At 58.3% G+C, this 18,455-nt stretch overlaps 1 long non-coding RNA gene across 1 annotated transcript; it reads right to left on the minus strand.

Annotated features, from left to right (window-relative positions):
• Positions 1-8,610, minus strand: LOC111824434. The gene is made up of 3 exons (XR_002827519.1): positions 8,250-8,610; positions 4,634-4,852; positions 1-600 (listed from the first exon to the last, which is right to left on the minus strand). It is a non-coding gene; the product is annotated as an uncharacterized LOC111824434 (long non-coding RNA).
• Between the last annotated feature and the right edge of the window lie 9,845 nt (positions 8,611-18,455).

Here is an 18,455-nt window from a genome sequence, read left to right on the forward strand (position 1 = left end):
AATCAATACGTTAATCAAAGAAGCGGCAATTCTAACACCAAAAGAGCTCAATAAAAACAGAGACTTTCATTCTATACCCCGAGCACCTACAGCAGCACCAGGCACAGAGCAGCCCGTTGGCCAATTTCACTTGAATGAATGAATGAGTGAATGTGTGAATGAGTGCTTATTTTGTTTAAGATGCTACAAGGGATGCAAGCCATGTAAGATGCAGTTTCTACTGCAACATCTAGAACCTTACACTCCAAAAGGATAAAACAAAAAAAAAAAAACGCAAACACAGCTAAACTGGCACCAGAGGGAAAAGGTCAAGGAAGTGAGCAGCCATCCAGGTGCGGGAGCGACGGAGAAGGTCTATGTAGGAAGTGACCTGAGCTGAGTTCCCAAAGACAGGAACGCTGGCAGCTGGTGACGGCTGTGCGGTGGGCGACGGGGGGCCGGGGTCCTGGCCTCTGGACTGGGACTCCACAGACCCTTCGTTCCAGTGGAACCCCCTGCTCTTCCGACTCCCTCGGACACCATTGCACGCAGCTCGCTCCTCCGTCATCAAAGAATTCGTATTTTCTCTTGAGTAGGAAAGGAAATAGTTGACACACGTGGCTGAAATATAAAAATAGAGCGACATTTAAGGAGGTAAAGATACAGTCCTGCTCAGTGGAGTTTACATTGGGGATGCCTTCCTTTTTTTCTGTTTTTTTTTTGTGGACATGAGTTTATACATGTTAATGTATATACTCATCTGTTGGTTGTTGACATATATGTTGTGTATAGGTTTGTGTTCTCCCTGTTTTCATAAAAGTTTGTATGTTTTTTTTAAATTCTCACATGAGGATTTTTTTTCCCCATTGATCTTTTTTAGAGAGTGGAAGGTGGGGAGGGGGAGAGGGGAAGAGAGAGATGTCAGTGTGAGAGAGACATATCAGTGGCTGCTCCAGTCCCCATCCCAACCCGGGATCGAACCTGCAGCCTTTCGGTATGGGGCCGACGCTCTAACCACTGACCAAACCAGCCAGCACTAAAAAGGTTTAAAGAAATTATAGCGTATATACCATTCCCCAAGTCATGAGAAGTTTTTCATAAGCAGCATTGTAATGCTGCTTTACTCGCACACGAACGGCACTGTGAAGAATGTGATTTTGTAAATGACTTTTGTTCACTTTGTTTTCTGAGAAGAGATTCCTAAATGTGGAAATACGTCTCCACGGCCTGGGAAGCTGGTGCTAGCAGGCTGCGCTCCGGCCAGCAGGGGGTGCCGTTGTCCTGGCTGCTCGGAAAGGCTCCGTCTGCGGGGACAGAAGCTCCTGCAGCCTTGCCTGAGCTTAACCTGGCCTTTTGGCTGGCTGTTTGGAAGCATAAAAGCGTTTAATTTCTGGACTCTGGGACCTAACATTTCACCTCCACATGGCACAGAATATAAGGCACAGAAATACATTGAGAAGTGTTGGGAGATTCATGTGCAAGGGTGTCCGTTGTAGCCTTGTTGAGGATGGCAGAAGTTCCGGAACTGCCAGCAGGGGGCTATTCCATGCCCGCACGGCCATGGGGAAGAAGACGCGGAAGTATGAAAGGACTGGGATTAGATGTTAATGAAATCCACCGTCGCTGCACACCTGCCCGGGGCTGGAGTGTTCTCCGCGCGCCCGCCAGGTTCCCACCACGCCCTCGACAGACGCACGGTGCCCTGTAGCAGCCTCACCGCCCACACGCCCACCGCGCTCCCTGCTCAGCCCTCCACCTGCCCAGCCCCTCCAACCGCTGAGCTTGTCACTGTCTCCGTGGTTTTGCCTTTTCCAGAAAGTCGCGTAGTTGGGATCGTACAGCGCGAAGCCTCTAAGTGGCATGTACTGTTCCTCTGGGTCTTTTTGTAGCTGGATCGCTCAGATGTTTTTATCACCAAATAAGGTCCCATAAATGATTTTATAAATAACGTTCCAGTTCACCAGTTTGCTGACCCACCCCCTATTGGAGGCCCGGAAATCGAGGCCCAGAAATCGTGTTGTTTTCTCCAAGCTCCCGAGGCTCCTCTGCGTGCACCCTGCCGGCGAGAGACTCGCACACAGGGCCAGAGAGACACCCGGCCTGCACCGAACACGGAACATAAACCCCAGGGAATTAGGCATCTAAACGCACAGCAAGCCTTTAACGTGCTCTTAAAAACATAGAAGGTACGGTACGTAAGTAGAAGACCTTTGAATACGGGAGGGTTTCATTCGCTTCAAAACGCGTAAAATAAAAGGTTGATGGAGTTGGCTTTGGAATGTGAAAATCCCGTGTTTCCAAAGACATCATCAACGAAGCCAGAGATAAGCCACAGACGGAAGTATGTGTCTCGCGCACCATGTCACCAGTGTTAGTGTTTAGAATAAAAGGGATTCAAGTGTGTTCGTAAGAAAAAGGTGGGCTATCTACTGACCTTCCCCAGGGGCCCAACGTGACGGTGGGGGTCCTTCCCCTCGGAGGAGGGGACAGACGAGGGGGTTGAGGGGAAGACGCTGCCCACCATTGTTGGGCTTGAAGGTGGAGGAGGGGCCCCTGTCCATCAAGGGCCATGGGAAGGATGAAGAGAGAAAGGCTCTTCTTGCTGCTCCTGATAGCGAACAAGTGTTTTCTGCGGCCGCTACCCTGACTTCCTCTTCCTACTACAAATCTCTTGGGGCCGAGCAGCTCGCCTCTGCCAGCTTCAGGCTGCTGTTCCCAGGAGCCCGTCTCCAAAGATGCCCCCTAAACACATCCTCCTGCGTCGGCGGCACCCGCGCCCGCCTTTCTCCGGCACAGCTTCTCGGTCTCCGCGGCGTCGGCGTTGGCATGTGTGTCAGACGCGAGCCCGTTGCGATCAGGTCGGTGATCTGCTCGAGCCAGACGTGTGTCAGCCTTCCCGGGGGGGGGGGTGGGGGGGGGCGGGGGCCCGGTGCTCATTCCACTGCCCCCGGGAACGGGGTGGAACAACGGTCCAACACGCCCTCCCTGGGCCCCCGGTTCTGTTTGGAGACTCGAGCGAGGGGGTCCTGGTGTTCAGATCTCTCTGGAAGGGAAGGCACGGGCCCAGGGCTGGCGCCCTTCTGTGTATTTCGTTCTCACGGACCTGCCCTCCCGCCTGGCTGGCTCGCAGTGAAGCGGCGCTCGGACAAGAGCCAGGTGCCCCCCAGCCCTGGCTGAGGCAGGCCCGGCCGAGCGCCCCTCTGTGTCCCACATCCTAGAACTCCTTCCGTGAAAAGCCATGTGCACTGTTGTGAGGCAGGGGCGGGGGGGGGGGGGGGCCTTGCCGCCATCTGCATCCAGCCCCGAGAGGGAACGGGGTTGGTAGGAGCAGACGGAGCCTCGGGGCTCCGCGGGGCAAGGCCAGGAGGTGAAGGGACTGCAGAGGAGTCATCCTGGCGAGAGGTGCTGGGTCTGGGTTAAAAGTGGCAGAGCAGAGGGACCAATCTGAGAAGAGTTATTTCTCTTTTGTTCAATTTCACTTTCTGGTTTAGAAACATCCCGACTCCCAGCCAAGTCGAGGGGATGGTGCAACGCTCAGCCGGCGCCCGTAGCCCCCAGGCGCCCACATTTCTCACCGGCGGCTGCGGGAGCTGAGGCGGAGGGAGACTGGTGATCGATCAGATCCCGGGGAGCAGGTGGTGACGAGGGGAGGAGAGCAAACGAGAAGGAAGATGCCAGAATGCCTGGGCCTCCAGCAGGGCCTCGCGGGAGGGAGACGAGGGGCAGGTGAGCAGCGGCTCTCGGGGCGACGGGTTGTGCTGATACCACACTGGCCCCTGCCACGTGGATGAGAAAGAACACGGGGCAGTGGGCCCACCACGGGCTCCCCACCTCCCGTGGGAGCGGCCAGGCTGAGGCTGAGCCAGAGGGAGCTGGGGGCACCTGGTGATGTGCAGGTCTGGCCCCATGGGGGTTTCTGTAGATGAAAAAGAACCTCCTAGCCTTGTCCCCACAACAAGAGTTTGAGCGTCTGAACAGAGGGAGGCAAGAGAGTGTTCCAGAAAGAAACCCGGTGATGTTACAGGCTCGGGCCCGCCGTGCAGGCCGCTGCCCAGGCCCCGCTCAGGGTCTCTGCTGGGGGCACAGGAGCCAGCTCTGCCTCAGCCGCCCACTCCTTTCTCTGCTGGGGGCACCCGGGAGCGGCAGGTGCGGGGACCAGGCAGGCAGGGCGGCCCCTCCCCCCGCCCCTCCCACATGCGGCAGGAGCTGCGTCTCCCTGTGGGTCCGGGTGACACTGTTCTCCTTGGCTGAGCAGAGGCCCTGCTTCTCCTCTGTGCGCTGTCACCGAGCTGTCACCGCTGCGGCCACAGCCTTATCACCTGGTTGGCTTATCCTCACGGTTCCTTATCGTGATTTACCGCAATTATGGGCAACACCTAGTGCTCTTTGCCTCGGTTTATAACCCTTCGGGGTGTCAATAGCGCTGAGATAGGGACCTGAGTCACTCCCCGCACAGCCATTGCCCAAGAAGCCCTTGGTCATTCCGGCCCAGCCCGGCTACGCGGTTATGTTCTTTCCCCGCCTTCCAGCCAGAAAGCAGAACAAGCAACTCACTTACCCTCCCCCCAAAGCCCTCCCCCAGCCCCTCCCCCGGCCCCTCCCCAGCCTGGCCTGCACAGGAGCCTCCCTGCGCCCAGGTGGGTCCCTCCTTCACCTGAAGGCAGAGCAGGTGCTGCTCGGGCCCCTGTGGCACCAGGTCCGCACCCAACGGCGCTGTCCCGGGCGCTCAGGGCTGCGTCCTCCCGCCCGCCCGGGGGGTGCAGAGCTCCTGGGGACTCGCCTCCTCTCCTCCCCTACGGAGGCAGGTGTGCAGAGCTGGCCACGCCGGGTTCATTCACAGGGGCTCCGTCGGATTTGGGGTGTCGGCCACCTCCTGCCTAAATACAAAGAGGGGAGCCTGAGGCAGCAGAGCCCCCGGCACAGCACAGGGCGTTGTGAACTGAGACCCGCATCCTCAATGAGACGTGTAAAGGGAAGAACTTCAATCCCATTTGAATGCAATCCCGGCCCTGCCCGGAGGGGAGGGCGTCGGCTGGGCTGGGGCAGGGGGGGAGGTGCGTGGTGGGGAGGGCCAGGGCTTCCTCCCCCCCCCCCCCCACTTGTGCTCATCCTATCGGGCTTGGGAACGGAACAGGAGCGCCCGGTTGCTCCGTGACTGCCCGCGGCCACCTGCCCGCCTTTGCTCTTTATAACGGCCCCTCGGGCGCCGTGGCTGCTTCTCTGTCCAACACTGGCTGTGCCTCTATTTACATTCCCAGTCCTCTCTCCCAAGGGCCAGCACCCCAGTACTGCCTCTCCGGGGGACACAGTTCTCAGCTGGAGGGACCGGCTCTTGGTTCTCCCAAGGCCCGGAGGGGCCTGGCCCCGCACCACCCCGAGGCCCGGCCTCCCTGCCCAGCGCCTCGCAGCTGGGCGCGGCACTTCCCAACGTCCCCGGGCGGAGGACCAGACGCTTTCGCATCGTTGCCAACGTGTCACAGTCCGTGCTCTGTACAATGTGTTAGAAATCGCTGCGGAACGGTGCCAGGACCCGCCACTCCCAAATGTGCCCTCGGCGTCAGGGTTCCTTTGAGCTTAAGACGCTTAAAAAACAAGCCCTGACCAGTTTGGCTCAGTGGATAGAGCGTCGGCCTGCGGACTGAAGGGTCCCAGGTTCGATTCCGGTCAAGGGCATGTACCTGGGTTGCGGGCACATCCCTAGTAGGAGTGTGCAGGAGGCAGCTGATCGGTGTTTCTAACTCTCTATCTCTCTCCCTTCCTCTCTGTAAAAAATCAATAAAATATATTTTTTTAAAAAAAACAACAGCCGGTGTGAGGGGTGCTCTGGCCGCTCCTCTCTCTCCCTGAAAGCAGGAGATCAACCCCCTGATGGAAAATGTCCTCCCGGCGACACCAGCGCTACTGGGCAGGGCCCCCCAGAGCCGTCTGCCTGGGGCCGGCCTGTGCGGGCGGCTCTGGACTTGGCGCAGGAAGGATTTCACAGTCCGAGTCCCACTGAGTTTGAGAGCCCCGGCTCCCACCACTCTCCTGAGCTGAAGGCAACTTTAGCTGTGATCCCTCCGCCCCCCCTTAACTCCCAAGAAGAGCTGGAATTGGAGTCCGTGCCCATCACAAGAGCTGGCCTCCTTGGACCCAGTTAGCAAACATCTGTCTTATCATCCCGCACGGGCCCTATGGAGCCCCCAGACCACCTAGCGCGTCCCTCGCTCAGAGCGTCTTCATAAAGCCCTGCTTCCTCTCTGTCTCCCCCTCTGCATGTGGGGTCTCTCCCCCGTGCGCGGGGTTCCCGGACACACGCAGGTACTAAATCCGGTTATTTCATGGTGCTGACCTGCCTGGGGCTGAGTCTGGCCGCAAGGAGCAGGCAGGGCCGGTGTCCACAGGAGGAAGCATTTGGGGAGTGGACGTAGCCGGAGGGGAGCCAAGAGCAAAGGCATTGCGTTGGCGGGGGCGGGCGGGGGCAGCGCGTGGAGTCTTACCCAGTGCAGGGAGGCGGAGGGCCGAGGCTGGGAAGGGAATGGGGGCGCGTGTAATGAGAGGGGTACTCGCGCTGACACCCTGCCGGCAATGGGGAGCCACGGCAGGCGTTGGAGGAGAGCGGCGTGACCCAGCTCACGGTGTCGCTACCTGGTAGCGAGGTGCCACGGGGGTTCCTTCCGCAGCCGAAGGGGTCGCCGGGGCACCGTTGCGACAGAAGTGGCGGCTCTTTGCAAACTGGGAAAGGGCAGGACTGGGTGGGAGGGGACTGGGACTCCTCACACGCAGGCCCCTGTCCTCTCCGGCCGGGGACGTGCTGCGCGGTCCTTTCCACGGAGACGAGGGCCCGGGCTGACCCCCACCCCTCTCCTCCCCCGTCTCCTTGGGTGCAAAGGTGGACAATGACGGTCAGACAGTCAGGGCGCAGGGCCGGCTGTGAGCGGCCGTGAGGGGCAGACAGGTGCCCGTCTCCTCGGGGGACTCTGGCCCGGAGGCGTCCCCCTCAGGGCTCCGTCAGCCACCTCCCAGCCGGTCAACCCCGCGGTGAAGGCTTCCCCTCCGGCTCCAGGCCTAGGCCTACGTTCTCCGGATAAACAGCGCTCGGTTAGGGTGCTCTGTCTGGGAGACCCCCCTTTTGCAAAATATATTTTAATTGATGTCAGAGAGGAAGGGAGAGGGAGAGAGAGAGAGAAACATCCATGATGAGAGAGAATCATGGATCGGCTGCCTCCTGCACGGCCCCCACAGGGGATCGAGCCTGCAACCCAGGCATGTGCCCTGGACCGGAATCGAACCCTGACCTCCTGGTTCATAGATCCACCTCATCCACTGAGCCACACGGGCTGGGCAGGGAAACCCCTTTTTAAATGCTCAGGATCACCCAGAATCCCTGGTCTTTGGGGATCCTTTTAAATTATACCTCTCAGCTTGACTTTATTTTTTCACCAAGAAATATTAAAACGATCAAACTACACATCTTGATTGGGAGGCTCAGAGAATATTCCCCCCAAGGGTCACTTTTCTGCCAGTCCTGCTGTGTCCCCCCACCCCCACCTTCTCTGGAGTGGCTCACAGGGGTGTGGTCACAACAAACACGGCCACATCCTGCGTGTCTGCTGAGAGCAGGAGCCCTGCTGACCTCCGCTCTCCTGAGGGCACAGCGGAGCCGTCGGGGCGCCGCCCGGCCTGTGGGGTCTGCTTGTCCCTCCTGTTTTGAAACCCGCGTGTGGCAAGGGCTGACTCACTTCCCCAGGCTTAGCTCACGGAGTGAGTGCCCGGCTTCCCGGATCAGCAGACCCTGCCGGGGAGGGTGGAAACTTCCAGATGGCACAGGGGAGTTGTGATTCTAACTGTAACAGGCGCTGACTTCTCACTTCGACTCCCCCCGCGGTGGGCGGTGGGGAGAGGGGCGCGCTGTAAGGGCCGCTGGGCGACACGGGGCGCTGAGACCTGTGGGAGAGCAGAGGTAGTGGGGCCAGCTCGGCCCCGGGGGAGGGACCCACATGCTCCTGGCAGGCGCGCAGGTGAGCGTACGGCTGGGCGACCCGGACACAGGCGGCCTTTGTTGGGTCTTCGCGGCACCTTCCTCACCAGACACTGGGCCCGGCCCCGGAACCACGGCCGGACCAGAGGCAAGACCGGCGGGCCAGCCTCTTTTCACTGTTCTAAGGTTTTATTTGTTTAGAGCAGTTCCAGGTTTACAACAAAATAGAGAGGGAGTACAGAGAGTTCCCGAACGCCCCCTGGGCGCCCGCCCCACTCGCACAGCCTCCCCCGTTCTCATCCTCGCTCACCAGGAGGGTAGTTGACCAAGGATGAGCCTGCACGGACACGTCATGACACCCCAAGCTCATCGTTGACCGCGGGGCTCCCTCCCGGGCCGTGCATTCTAAGTGCAGGTTTGCCCGGGTGTGTAATGACATGTGTTCACCACGACGGCTTCACACAGTCATTTCGGCGCCCAAACCCTCTGTACTCAGCCTACTCGCCCCCCTCCCTGCGCCCGCCGCCGCCTCTCCCCGGGGCGACGCCTCCCGTGACCACAGCCCGTGTGCCCTGCACAGCACGGATTCCACCCCCGGCGGCTGCTCGCCAGCCCCAAGTCGGACAGAGGTCACCGGGCGGAGGGAACGGCCTGTCACGCCCGCTGGCGTGCCCTGGGGGCTGCTCAGTCCCGCCGCTCCTGTTTGGGCTGTCACACCCACAGCAAACTCCCGAGACGTGTGGGAGACCTGGGTGCGATCGGGAGGTAAACATCGCCCGACGCCAAACGCAGCCGCCCCGGCTCCTGTCGGGGTTGTTGTTCCAGCAGCTGGGCCTCCCTCCAGGGAGCTCCCGAGAAACCCAAGCACGGCTCTTCCAGGGGGGCCTCCCGGACCCTCGCCCCACCCCGCAGCCAGCCCAGCGCAGCAGCAGGGCCTGGGCACTCGGACCCTTCCCGCTCCCTCCCACCCCCCTCTGCACCCTGTGACCTTGAGCCCTGCGGGCCCCCCCCCCCAACACACACACACACATTCCATTCCCAAGGGCAGCGCCCAGCACGTGCGCCTTGCCGACAGGGCGTGGGCCTGGCCACCAGGACTGCTCTGTGTCTGAGAAGAGGCCCGAGCCGGGCCCTGGGACAGCCCGTTCCGGTTCCCGGGGCAGAGTGTCCCTGAGCCTGGGAGCAGCACCAGGATCCAGGCAGCCTCCCAGGCCCCTCAGCCGCTGCCTGGTCCCACCGACCAAACAGTCTTCAACGAAATAAGAAAAAACGCGGACTTATGGGACATGCAACTAAGAAAAAAGTGAAAAATGTCCCTTTGTCTAAAAATCCCCATTTTCCCACCCCTGGCCCCGGGACAGAAGGCTCCTGCCGGTGAGACCAAGGGGCCTTACGACCTTCATTCACTGTAGCGGTGTGTTTTTGAAATATATTTTTATTGATTTCAGAGATGAAGGGAGAGGGAGAGATAGAAACATCAATGATGAGAGAGAATCACTGATTGGCTGCCTCCTGCACGCCCCACACTGGGGATCGAGCCCACAACCTGGGCATGTGCCCTTGGCTGGGAATCAAACCGTGAGCCCTGGTTCATAGGTCGATGCTCAACCACTGAGCCATGCTGGTGGGGCTAAATTTAGTTTTGGGTCCTAGCTGTAAACATCACACCTCTCTCTCCCCCTCTCTCTCCTGCTCTTTCTCTTTCTCTCTCACATTCTCCCTCTCTCTCTCTTTCTCTCTCTCTCAAGATAGATGATAGATAGATAATTAGATAGATAGATAGATAGATAGATGATAGATAGATAATTAGATAGATAGATAGATAGATGATAGATGGATAGATAGATAGATAGATAGATAGATGATAGATAGATAGATGATAGAGAGATGGATAGATAGATAGATAGATGGATAGATAGATAGATAGATGATAGAGAGATGGATAGATAGATAGATAGATAGATGATAGATAGATAGATTCCTAAGAGCCCCAGCCTTTCCCCCGATAGTCCGCAACCTTCGAGGCTGCAGAGGACAGCAGCCTGGGCCTGCTGGTGGCCCACGGTCAGGGCCTCCTCAGGCTGAAGAGAACATCTAGACCTGCGGTTCTCAACCTGTGGGTCCCGACCCCTTTGGCGGTCGAACAACCCTTTCACAGGGGTCGCCTAAGACCATCCTGCATATCAGATATTTACATGACGATTCATCACAGTAGTGACATGACAGTGATGAAGCAGCAACGAAAATAATTTTATGGTTGGGTCACCACATGAGGAACTGTATTGAAAGGGCCAGAAGGTTGAGAACCGCTGATCTAGACTAAGGTGCGTTTCAGCCCCTGAGCCTGCGGTGGAGCAACCCCTGCTACTTGTCCATGAACCCGACCGAGGCCGCTGGAGCCGCCCCAGGACTGTGCTCAGGTCCGGGGACTGCTCCTCGCCTGGGCTCCCCTCTGACAGCTCCCCGCAGGGCCCGCGTCCCTAACCCTCGCGGATTGTGGTTTTGCCTTTATAACCTACACGCCATCGGGGAGCGGGGGCTTTCCAGCATTAGCTTCCGGTTCTCCCGGTGGCGCCATCGTAACCAAACGCCCAATGCTCTCCGCTCGGTTCTCCGTGTCGGTGTCCGTTCTGCAGCGCCGGTGGCCGCACTCCTGCCTGTCACACGGTCCGGCCGGGTTTGCCTCAGCCCGTGGCTCCCAGCGGGCAGTGGCTCCCTCAGCGCCCGCCCCGGCGCTGGGGGAGGACCAGAGAGACGGGGCTGGGCCTCCAAGAGTCATGTCAAGCAGATGGATGTCCGTGAGCCCGGGGGGCCCGCCTGCCACCAGGGCTAGCTCTCCCCCACCCCCGGGAGCGCCCCTTCGTTAGAAGAGACCCCGGTTTTCACGGCCGTCCCTCCGAGCCGGGGGCTCAGGCTGTGACCCCCGCCCCGCTCCTGCCCCACGTGAGGCACCACGGCCCTGGGTCAGGTCACAAGCACTTGAGTCAGGCAGACACGGGGTCAGGTGTCAGCTCTGCCACCGGCTCTGCGACCTGAGCCCGTTGCACAGCCTGGATGCCAAGTGGGCTTTGGGCGAGGAATACGTGAGACAGTGGAGGTGTGGCTGTTGGCACAGAGCTTTGCTCACAGGCAGCACGTGTCAGCCATTAGCGCCATCATTAACTTTTTAGTTTGGGGTGTTTTTTTAATATATTTGTATTGATTTCAGAGAAGAAGGGAGAGGGAGAGAGAGCTAGAAACATCCATGATGAGAGAGAAACATGGATCGGCTGCCTCCTGCACGCCCCACACTGGGGATCGAGCCCGCAACCCGGGCGTGTGCCCTGACCGGGATTCGAACCGTGACCTCCTGGTTCATAAGTCAATGCTCACCGACTGAGCCACGCCGGCCGGGGAACTTTTTAGGGTTTTATTTGAAAACTTATCACTACCGTAAAATTGGCCCTTTGCGATGTACAGGTTTTTGAATTACACACGTATAGATTCCTGTAACTGTCGCCACCATCAGGGTACAACAACAGTCCCATGGTCTCCCCGGAAACTCCCTCTGGCGACCCGGTCCCTTTCCCCACTCGTTACCCCTAGCAACCGCCAACCTGTCCCCCGTCCTCAGGAATGTCCTGTCAGTGGAAGCTTGTTGAACCCTTTGGAGACTGGCTTCTCACTCAGAACGCCTCGGCCATCCGTCCCAGCGGCCGTGTGAGCCGGGGTCCCTGTGCTGTCACTGCCGGGTGCACACGTTTCCATCCCAACCAGCTGTGCCGGTCGGAGAAACACACACGGACTCCACCAGGTCTCGGCCTGGAGTCACGTCCCCGGGAAGCTGGTGGCCCCCACCCCATTTCCTCAGGTGCTCTTCCCATCGGCCCCCCCGAAACAAAAGGCTCCGAGTCCAATCGTATGGTTCGAGGGAGAGAAAACCGTAGGTCCCCTGGGTGGCAGCAAAGGGAAGACACGGAAGGACCGACAGATGGTGCCTGGGGACATCACGCTGAGCCGGATCCTGTGTCCACGACCTACAGGGGGCAGCCAGCTGGCCGGGCAGAGCAGGCAGCCCCCTCCCACCCCCCGTCCCTCCCCACACACACACACACCGATCACGGGACAGAAAGCTGGTGCCCGCGGGTGGGAGAAGCATTTCAGAGCGCGAGGGGGTGACTGAGCCAGCAAGAGGCCGCTCGCGCCCTGAGCGCCATTTCTTCCCACTATGTCCTCTCTCCAGGTTGGTTTGGAGGCTCAGCCTTGACTCTTGTTCAAAATGTGTATCGACGGGCAGGTCCTTCTTCGCTGTTAGAGAGCAGACACGGCGCTGCTCCGAGTTGCCAGGAATGTCTTTCCTGCCTTTTGTCTGCCCTTCCCTTCCTCTCCTAGGGCTGGGTCCGCGGCCAACTGAGAGAGAGAGAGAGAGAGACAGAGACAGAGACAGAGAGAGAGAGAGAGAGATCCTCTCTGCTTTCTAAGTGCAACGTCCATGGCCAGGCCTGAGTCTTTCTAGCTAATGCCCCCCAGACCCTGCGGGGACACAGCGTAGCCGGTGCTGGTAAGAGGCCCGTCCGTCCGCTGTCCGCCGGGGGCTGGTGAGCTCTGGCTCCGGGGAAACCAGCCTGTTGGGGTGCAAGGTAGAGCGAGCTGCGGGCTGGGCGATGGCCAGCCGGTCGGGGTGTCGGGCTGGCCTGGCGTCCGGCTTTCACTTCCTCTGGACACCCCCGCGCTGGAGGCGGGTGCCAGCTCTCCTGGGGGTGTGGGTCCCGCGGTTCGGAGCAGCGGGTCGACAGCAGCGACACACACACGCTTTCCGAGCGGAACAGCGGGGGTTTCAGCCCCGGGACACGAACCCCGAGGCCAGGAGGGAGTGGGAACTGTGGACCCTGGTCTGACTGGGCAGCAGGGGATTCGAGAGCCGTCGAGGGTTCTAAGCCCAACTCTGCCTCCAGCCCTGAGTCCTGGGGCGGGCCCTGGGCCGTGGCCAGCTGAGCGCGGGGTCCCCTGGATGCTGCCCTCTGTGCTCTGAGTCATTCACGGAGGGAGCCTCGCGTTCCCTTTTAGGGCCTCGTGGCGCCAGATGTCCTGGTCACGCGGCTGCTGACTCCCCCGGGCCGGGCCGGGGCCGAAGGAGGTGGCGCAACTTCCCGCCCAGGTGCGGGCGCCTCGCCTTGCTTCTCTCTGGACACAAACACGTTGAAAACGTCCGAACCCAAACAGTCCCTTTGGCAGCGTGGGCCCCAAACACCCCTGTGAGCTGAGGGCCAGGGCCTTGACCTCTTCCTCTCCCAGGAGCTGTGGAGCCAGCCCGGGTACCGATTAACCTGCCGCAGCTGCTGCCGCCACCGCAGCCAGGCCTCCCGCCCCTTCCCTGGGGTTCCTGGGCCCAGAGCCGCCCCTCCTCCCCGGTCCCTGAGCGGCCTGCTCGCTGGCTTGGCTCAGGCAGTGACTTTTACTTTATTGGAGACGCCAGGGTCTCCTGGGAGGACAGATGAGCTTAGGAACTCGAGCTCCCAGTCGAGCGCTCTGTCCTCCCGCGAGCGGCCGGGGGCTCTGAGATTCGGTTTCTCTATGGAGTTCATCATAAGCACCAGGAGAGAGAGGGCGACTCACTCAAACCCCGCCAGGCCCCAGGGCAGCGGTTCTCAACCTGTGGGTCTCGACCCCTTTGGCGGCCGAACGACCCTTTCACAGGGGTCGCCTAAGACCATCCTGCAGATCAGATATTTACATGACGATTCATCACAGTAGCAACATGACCGTTAGGAAGTAGCAACGAAAATAATTTTATGGTTGGGTCACCACATGAGGAACTGTATTTAAAGGCCAGAAGAGCCCTAACCGGTTTGGCTCAGTGGATAGAGCGTCGGCCTGTGGACTGAAAGGTTCCAGGTTCAATTCCGGTCAAGGGCATGTACCTTGGTTGCAGGCACATCCCCAGCAGGAGGTGTGCAGGAGGCAGCTGATCCAATGTTTCTAACTCTCTATCCCTCTCCCTTCCTCTCTGTAAAAAATCAATAAAATATTTTTTTTTTAAATAAATAAACAAAGGGCCAGAAGGTTGAGAACCACTGCCCCAGGGGCATGTCTCATCATTTCGTGGAGGTTTCTGATCGTTTCTCTTTACTGTCCTCCCAAAGCCGTTCTTCGCCAGCCACGGTGGCAACACAGAGAGGGGGCCAGACCCCTCCCCCCCCATCAGGGAGGTGCCTGGCCCTCTGTTCTCAGCACCGGGCACCGCCGAACAGGCTGAGAGTGAGGCTGATGAGCGGCCGGGACAGAGAGTGCTGGGAAGCCGGGCACGTGGGGCAAAGGCAAGGCAGCGAGTGAGTGCCCTGTCTGCAGAGTGGAGGCCGTCCCCGCAGGGGCCACGTAGAGGGCAGGGGTGTGACGCCCAGAGCTGGGCAAATGAGAAGAGGTGACTTCACTCTAAGGAAGAACAGCCCGGCCCGGCCGGCGTAGCCCAGTGGTATGAGCCAGGAGGTCACGGTTCGATTCCCGGTCAGGGCACATACCTGCCCCAAGGCACTACTTCTTGCTGAACAGGTTGGCCAAAATGCCAAAGTTTAACAAAACAGTCTCTGGTCCCGGCTGTGAGGAAACAGAGGGCCTCACACTGTGCTGGTGGGAAGGTGCCACCGTACCAGCCGCGGAAGGGCATTTGGCAACACCCGCCTGTGTATTTGCTCCTAGAACCTGCAGCCCCACTTCTAGGAATCCACCCCACAGATGCACGAAAACGGCACAGGAAGACACGGGACAAGACCACTCACCGCCTCCGCGGGCAGCAGCCGACGCCGGGGACAAAGCCAGCGCCGCCACCGAGGCTCAGCGGAGAAACAGCGGAACCTCCGCCGGGGGGTACTCCGCAGCCCTGAGCAGATGCGGAGCGCGCCTCAAGACATGAAAGCAGGTTACCAAACGGCCCAGCAGTTCCAGCAGTTCCACTGCTGGGAACGCACTAAAACGATGTGCGAGCAGGACGGGAGACGCGTAGGCCCACGTTCATGGCAGCGTTATTCACAGCGGCTGAACCGTGGAAGACGTAGAGCGTCCGCCGGTGGATGGATGGGCCCGCGCGGGGTGTCCCGCACGGGCGGTGGGTGGCACTCGGCCTTAAACGGTAGGATGCTGCCGTGTGGACCAGCCGGGAGGACGTGACGCTCCGTGAAATCAGCCCGGCACAAAGGGCAGGTGCGTGTGGCTCCGCTCCCACCAGGTCCCCTCACCTCTCACATTCTCGGAGACAGAAGCAGAGCGGGGGCAGGGCAGAGGCTGGAAATGAGTGTTTCTCGCAGGGACAGAGCTTCAGTTTTACAAAACCGAACGCCTTTGGAGATGGACGGACGGCGGCGATGGTAGCACAGCAATGCGTGTACGTCACGTCCCAGAACTGTACCTTCCAAATGGTTAGGACGCGCGCTTCCTGTTATGTGCCTTTTACCACAATTTAAAAAAAAAAAAAAAAAGGAAGGAGGATGATCGCCACATACGAACAGTGTGGTTCCCACACACAGTGTCGAAAGGAAAGCACAGGACGGAGAGACGTGTGTGCGATGTCCTATCGATCTAAGAACGGAAAACAGAATATAAATAGATTTCTTATAATTAAAATATAGACGTTGGTGGTTTGAACAAAAAGAAGGAATGGGGTAGAGAAAAAGAACAGATGCTAGCCCGGCTGGGGTGGCTCAGTGGTGGAGTGTGTTGACCTAGGAACCAGGAGGTCAGGGTTCGACTCCCGGTCAGTGCACAGGCCCGGGTTGCGGGCTCGATCCCCAGTGGGGGGCGTGCAGGAGGCAGCCGATCCATGATTCCCTCTCCTCATGGATGTTTCTCTCTCCCTCCCTCTCCCTTCCTCTCTGAGATCAATTTAGAACAATCCTATCTCTGTGTTCTGAATAAGGCCCAGTGTTACCGAACAACGCAAAAGCCATGAGTGCTTCTAGGGCCCAGATGGGGGCCTGTACACCATCTTCAAGAAAGAGAACCAGGGCCCTCGCCGGTTCAGCTCACTGGATAGAGTCCCAGGTTCGATTCTGGTCAAGGGCATGCACCTTGGTTGCGGGCACATCCCCAGGAGGGGGTGGGGTATGCAGGCGGCAGCTGGTCGATGTTTCAAACTCTCTATCCCTCTCCCTTCCTCTCTGTAAAAAATCAATAAAATATATATATGTATATATATATATATATATATTTATATATATTAAAAAGAGTTGATGTTATCAGGAAATTATTATCTTCTGTGGTTGTGCCTCAAACGGGGAACCATTCCCTTCTAGAAACACATACGAAACCATTAAGAGATGCAATGATATGATGTCTGCGATTTGCTTCCAGATCACCCAGGGTCGGGCCAGGGAAATGCGTGGGGGTGCGGGTGAAGCCAGGGTGGCCCTGAGCTGAGAGCTGCTGAAGCCGGGCAAGGGCACCCGGAAGTCCCTGGACTCGCCTCTTTATTTCGGTGAGCCCTGCAAATTCTCAGTCATAAAAGGGATTTCACCGGGGGAAGGTCAATGGGGGGGGGGGAGTGGGGGGGAGGAGACATATGTAGTACTATCTGTAATACTTTAAACAATAAAATAAAAATTTTTTTTAATAAAAAGGAATTTTGAAACTTTAGTGACTCCTTAACCAAGGAGGCAAAAGACCTGCACACTGCAAACTACAAAGCATTGCTGAAAAAAATTAAAGAAGACACAAATAAATGGAAAGACGGGGGCAGCCGTCCCAGGGGTAGGCGGAGTCTACACCAGGGAAGGCCGAGGCCCATCGCGTCTGGCCAGCAGCCAAAGCCAGAGCGCCGCCCTCTCTCTGAGCCGGCCATGCTCCCACCTGCCCCGGGCTGACCAGGCCTCTCCTGCGTCGGCCAGGGTGGGCGTGGCTGAGCCTGCGTCGGCCTGTGTGGCGTGGTCAGGCCGTGTGTCTGGGTACCAGGTCATGGGGTGCAACATGAATTGTGGTGACGAGGGCACCCAAAGTGGGGGGCACCCATGGTAACATGGGGGAGGGCTGGCCCCAGATGCTGTAAATAAACACAGGAATCCGAGTTCAGAACGTCCGGGTGACCACTCTGAAGTGTCCAGAAGGTGGGCAGACACCAGGAGGTCACTGGGAAGGACACGGCAGGGGAAGCAAAGGCGAGGTCCTTGACCTCCAGGGCCCACAGTCCGAGGGTAAACACTAGATAGTCCACCGCGTGAGCCGATGACCTGGTGCTCCCAGGGCGCGGCTGTGGCTGCAGGCTGAGGAGCTGGGGGCACGGAGGGCCCCGGGCTGGGCTAAGGGCTGGGACACAGCACGAAGTGGAGCTCAGAGTCAGGTGGGAAGGCAGGCAGGCACGCAAACCAAAGCCAGGGCCCCGGGCGGTAGGTCTGGCAGAGGGTGTGTGCGGGCGAGGCCTGCTGTTATTGTCTAACATCCCCGGGCAAGACGCTTGACCTCGACCTCCTGGAATAGGGCCCCCGAGTACCTGGACGTGGAGCCTGCACGGCTCCATGGGTTTTCAAGAAATGGCTGAGGACAAGCTGAGTCATGGTTGCATCACCCAGGAATGTACCGGAGCCTTCCTCAGTGTTGTTTTCCCCAATTTCAAAATTCCTAAACTCTACGTTCTTACACACTTCCCTCTACTTCACTTCGGGGGGAATCCCAGGCATTTAAAACAGCGGCTCTTCAGTTAGAGCCTTATTCACCCCGTCCCGTTCCCAGCCGGGGTGTTTCTTCACGGTAATCAGCTTTGCACGATTTGGGCTCTGCTTTCCCATGTAGCATCATTTCACAGACACATCCCAGAAGTAAATGCTGCTGGAGTCCAACCCCAGCGGGTCCAGGGGTCCCCAAAGGTGTGGACGGAGTCGGCGAAGAAGGAATGACACGAAGACAGCCTTCAGTTGATCAGCAGCCTAGTCAGAACCTCTAGCCAGGATCTCCAGCCAAAGTTCTGGTCGGAGTTCTGGTTAGGAACTGATGAGGATCTGATGTTTATTGTCTTGTTACATCCGTATTTATACCAGCCGATTTTAATCCTGTCAATTTCTATTACAAAGGTTAGGGCGTTTCTTATCTCCATTCCAGGGAGTAAAGATTATGTAGCTTAACTACCCGCCTGGCACTTAATTAAGGGGTTGTACCCCCTCCCTAACCTCAGGGAAAAATCCCCACCTGGGGAAACAACCTTTCTCGGAGAGGTGACCTTGGTTAAAACACATGGCGCTAAAGAGAGCAAACATATTAAGAACAATATGCTATATATGCCAGGTCCCTTGAAACATATGCTGTGCAGATGCCTCTTTCCTGCAGCGACTGTGTCAAGCAGCAAGGATGGACCGGCTCCCGGCAAATGCATTGTTTTCAAGGACCATATGCCATATTCCAGGACGGGCCCTGTCCTACACTGTAGCTTGTGTTTCTGCCAGTGACTATGGCCTGGGACCAGCCCTGACCTTCTATGGGACTCTCACCTCTTTCTTTCTTTCTCTTTCTTTCTTTCTTTCTTTCTTTCTTTCTTTCTCTTTCTTTCTTCCTCTCCTTT

The sequence above is a fragment of the Myotis lucifugus genome, unplaced genomic scaffold (genome assembly GCF_000147115.1).
Source record: "Myotis lucifugus unplaced genomic scaffold, Myoluc2.0 scaffold_1499, whole genome shotgun sequence".
In the NCBI taxonomy this organism is placed as follows: Eukaryota; Metazoa; Chordata; class Mammalia; order Chiroptera; family Vespertilionidae; genus Myotis; species Myotis lucifugus.